Below are 4,923 nucleotides of genomic sequence, written 5' to 3' on the forward strand. Positions count from 1 at the left end.
TTCCTGTTTGCGATTTGGGCACTCCCGTGCCTAATGGCCAATCTTCCCGCAGCATTGACAAGCGTTGGGGTCGACCTGCTTCTTCTTGTCCGAAGAAGCCTTACCACGGCGCTTGCCATCGCCACCGCGGCTGGAGGAGGCTGCCTTCACAGAGTTCCTCCGAGCAGCCCACTCCTCTTGCGTCAGGAGCAGTTTGTCGCTGTCCTTCGTTGTTGTCGCCTGCTCTAGGCGCTCATCCATCGCCCGCAGACGGACTGTCACATCCTCAATGGTGAGGGTGGACAAGTCCAGCATCGTCTTTATGGAGAGAGCGATCTGGATGTACTTTACCGGCACGGAGTGGAGGTACTTGAAGACCGCCTCCTCTTCGTCGATGGTGACGCCGTGGCTCTTCAGTTTGTCGATGAGTGTCTGCAGGTGGAGGGAGAAGTCCTCCACCATTTCACCATCCTTGAACTTGAGGTTGGCGTATTCCTGCTTCAGAAGCTGAGCCGTCGTCTTCTTTGCGCGGTCGGAACCGACGCGCATCGCCGCAATAGCCTCCCACGCCTTCTTAGCAGAGCTCTTCGTCCCCAACGGCTCCCTATACTCCGCCGGTACAGCAGCGAGGATAGCCTCCAACGCTGACATATCATCCTCCTCATTGTCGGTTTCCTTGTCGACAGCATTCCAGAGTCGTCGGGCTCTGAGCTTGACCTTCATGGTCATCGATCGCTCTCCATAGTTGGTGCGAGTCAGTGTCGGCCAACTGGTGCCGCTGACCTCCCGCACCGTGCGAACAACGACCTCCGGTCGTGGCTGTGCAGCCACAGCAGTGCCACTGCTGTCGTCCATCTTTAAACCGTCCGTCATCGCCAGCGGTTAGTCTAGCGAAGGCACTTGTACAGCTCTGACACCACTTGTTGGCCCACAGGATCACCGCTCAGGTGAATGAACCACTCACCAGTCTTGCCAAGCACCCACTAGTGTTGCCGAGCACCCACTAGCCGTGCCGACCACGAACAAGCGTTGTCCGTCCCCACACACTATGGCTTGAGCTAGAAGAAGAAGGGAGAACAGAGCATGCACACACAGTACAAGACATCAGCGTTGGCCAAAACCCTATCTGAGAGATGACAAATCTAAACTCTCTTTACTGAGTTGTTGTGGTAGTCTATTTATACAACTCTATCTATCTAGTTCTAGTACAACCCATATGCTGTAACAGTAACTAGATATATATACAGGGCTGACTTTGCGTCGGCCTCTGCATGTGGCTACAGTGCTGCAGGTGAGCCGTGCGGCATTTGCACCTACAACATTACAGTATCACAACAGAGAGTCTTTCGGTGTCGTCTTCTCTTGTTGTGTTAAAAAAAACAGTAATTTATTCTAACACCGTGTGGCTCCAAGGAACAGATTGAGAACATGCGTGAAGTCGCTGAGCTTCCCATGCTTCACCCTGAAAAGTTCGTCAAGCTTGGCATTGATCCTCCCAAGGGAGTCCTTTGCTACGGTCCTCCTGGAACCGGGAAAACCCTTCTGGCCAGAGCAGTCGCCAACCGCACCGACGCCTGCTTCATCCGAGTGATAGGCAGCGAGCTGGTTCAGAAGTACGTCGGCGAAGGTGCCTGCATGGTCCGCGAACTCGATCGAAGAAGGCGTGCATAGTCTTCTTCGACGAGGTTGATGCCATTGGCGGCGCTCGCTACGATGACGGTGTCGGCGGTGACAATGAGGTCCAGCGCACGATGCTCGAGATTGTGAACCAGCTCGATGGGTTTGACGCTAGGGGCAACATCAAGGTGCTCATGGCCACCAACAGGCCGGATACGCTGGACCCTGCTCTGCTGCGCCCAGGGAGGCTGGATAGGAAGGTTGAGTTCGGCTTGCCGGATCTCGAGGGCCGCACCCAGATCTTCAAGATCCACACCCACGCCATGAACTGCGAGCGGGACATCCGCTTCGAGCTTCTTGCTCGCCTCTGCCCCAACTCCACAGGTGAGTGTCTTTGTTCTTTTCCTGGAGTCCTCAATTCTCATTGTCATGCCCGTTTTTTTTCCATTGAATAGTCTGTTTCTGGGAGAGTCCTCAATTCTCATTGCCATGCCCGTTTTCTTGCCACAGGTGCTGACATCAGGAGTGTGTGCACGGAGGCCGGCATGTACGCCATCCGCGCGCGCAGAAAGACGGTGACAGAGAAGGATTTCTTGGATGCCGTGAACAAGGTGATGGTACCAAAAATTCAGCGCGATGCCGAAATACATGGTGTACAACTAGGCATTACGGCTGGTTTTCTGTCCCCTTTGCCGCTGGGGGCCTCTGCACGAGTGTCTTTTTATAAACCTCTTCTGCGTGACTGAATGTGAGATTGATAGCATCAATATGTGATTGTATGTATCTTTACTATAAGAACTTTATAAAATGAAGCAAGGCAGGCAGGTGATTTGAACGGTTCTGAGAGTTTAAGGAAAAGGTGCCTAGTTTTAGAGTTCAAGAAGGAAAGGAAAATCAGACTAAATTTTTTTCTTAACAAGGTCGACGACAGACAGCTGGATGGGCTCGCCGCCGATTGGCTAACCTCTTGTTTACACAGTGGGCCTGGCCCATGTTTTTTTTTCTTTCCTCAGTTTTCTTCTTTGCTGGCTGCGCTGTCGTGGTTGCTGTAGGCTAGTAGCAGTGCAAGCCTGTAGCGAGTTGTGGTACGTACAAGAGCAATCAAATTTTTTTCCTTCCCTAATAAATTTGTCACTGCAAGCTTTCTTTGTGGTAGGACGACTAACAATTTGAAAGGACCCGTTTGGTACGGCTCCGAGATGCTTCGGCTCCTACACTATTTCATGACTGTAGCAAGCTGAGGAAGCTAGAAATTCGAGCTTCACTGGCCTGTGAACAGTAACCACGCTGCAGCGAGAGAAAAAAAGAGGAAAACAGTTCTGATGCTACAGTGTTCATTGTAGGGTGCCAGCCGCAGCCGGAGCTGACGGGAGCCCGACCAAACAAGGCATGTACTGAGGCTGCTCCTCCCAAGCGCTCATCAAATCGTTGCTCATCTGAAAGAAAATAGTCCAACCATTTATTCTCACTCAACCTGCTAGAAATATTTCCTTTACTTCTTTCTTCCGGGTCGCGATTCCCTAGGTCTTGGAACCCTTGGGGGTTCAAGCTTTGGAACCCTTGGAGGCTTCGTGCCCTCCTTTTTGGTGTGCACTCAATCTGCAGGATGCAATTATGCTAACTAGCAACCAGGTGTTGGCTTCAAGCCGTGCTTGCTGGATCGCCGCGCACTCATGTCGGGCATTGCTCATTGCGTCCTATCAGACTGTCTCCAACAGAAATAACCTAAACACGATACCCATTCAGTAGTATAGGTCACCTACAGTAAAAGGGTCACGGACCCTAATCTCACCTTCTCCAACAGACCTTGACCAAATCCACACCCATCCCTAACCCACCGCCGCGCCCATCCCTTGTCTCCGGCGGGTGGCGGGCCCAGCGCGCGCGGCACGGCTCCCTCCCTCCCTCGTCGCGTGCCCCTTCCTCTGTCACCGGTGGGCGGCGGGCCCGGCGCGCGCTGCGCGGCCCCAGGAGTGCGGCGGGCAGTGCGGCCCGCACTGGCGACCCCTCTTTCCCCTCCGACGGCTCCCCGGCGGATCTAGGCCGCACCTCTCCTTCGACCACGGCACGACGACCCCTCCCTCTCCTCCGAGCACGGCGTCCGAGGGGCGGCGGCTTCGCATTGATCCACGGCGGCGGATCCGGTCCAGGAGCGCGGCACGGGGACGGGGCCTCCTCCCCCGACCAGATCCGGTGGCGGCGGCTTCGCATTGATCCACGGCGGCGGATCCGGTCCAGGAGCGCGGCACGAGGACGGGGCCTCCTCCCCCGACCAGATCCGGTGGCGGCATGGCGCGGCCTCTTCCCCCTCCACCTCCTTCCTCCCTCTCTCTCTCTGCTCTCGACCTCCTCTCTCTTTGCCTCTCTCTCTCTCTCCACATGGAGACGCCTCCATCTACAGTGTTTTGCGTCGTCGAGAGACGATGCGTTTTTACCTTCCGATTCACCTGCGAGGCTAAATGTCTGCCTTGTTTGCGTCCTCCGTTGGAACGTGATTTTGAGACGCAAAACACTGTGCACGATAAATTTTGCGTTTGCGTCGCCGTTTGCGTGCGTTGTTGGAGACTGTCTCAAGCCATGCTTGCTGGATCGCCGCGCACTCATCTCGGGCATTGCTCATTGCGTCCCATCGTTGCTCAAATGCAGGACATCAATCAAGCAAGGGAGCTACTCGCTGATAAAGGCCATGTTTAGTTCCCCCATTTTCCAGAATTTGGCACTATGCAAAAAGAAGATTCCCCGTCACATCAAAATTGCGGTACATGCATGGAGTACTAAATGTTGACGAAATCAAAAACTAATTGCACAGTTTGATTGTACTCTACGAAACGAACGTTTTGAGCCTAATTAGTCAACGATTGTACAATTATTACCAAATAAAAACAAAACGCTACAGTGCATGAACAGTGCCGCCGAATCCGGCGGCGCCGAATCGGCCGCCGAACTAAACACGGCCAAAGATTCCTAGAGCGTCCCATCGTTGCTCAAATGCAGGACATCAATCAAGCAAGGGAGCTACTCGCTGATAAAGATTCCTAGAGCGTCCCATCGTTGCTCAAATGCAGGACATCAATCAAGCAAGGGAGCTACTCGCTGATAAAGATTCCTAGAGAGAAAAAATGAAATAGTCCTGGTTTAGTTCGCGAAATTTAGATTTTGGATTACTGTAGCATATTCGTTTTTATTTGGTAAATAGTATCCAAACATTGACTAATTAGGCTTAAAACGTTCGTCTCGCAATTTTCCACCAAACTGTGCAATTAGTTTTTCTTTTCGTCTACATTTAATGCTCCATGCATGGGCCGTAAACATTCGATGTGACAGGTA

General features: G+C 53.0%; 1 pseudogene; it reads left to right on the forward strand.

The window, feature by feature from the left end:
* The first annotated feature begins 1,062 nt into the window (after positions 1–1,062).
* LOC136525731 (26S proteasome regulatory subunit 7-like) lies at positions 1,063–2,672 on the forward strand (annotated as a pseudogene).
* The last annotated feature ends 2,251 nt before the right edge of the window (positions 2,673–4,923 follow it).

This window comes from Miscanthus floridulus, chromosome 19, assembly GCF_019320115.1.
Source record: "Miscanthus floridulus cultivar M001 chromosome 19, ASM1932011v1, whole genome shotgun sequence".
NCBI lineage: Eukaryota > Viridiplantae > Streptophyta > Magnoliopsida > Poales > Poaceae > Miscanthus > Miscanthus floridulus.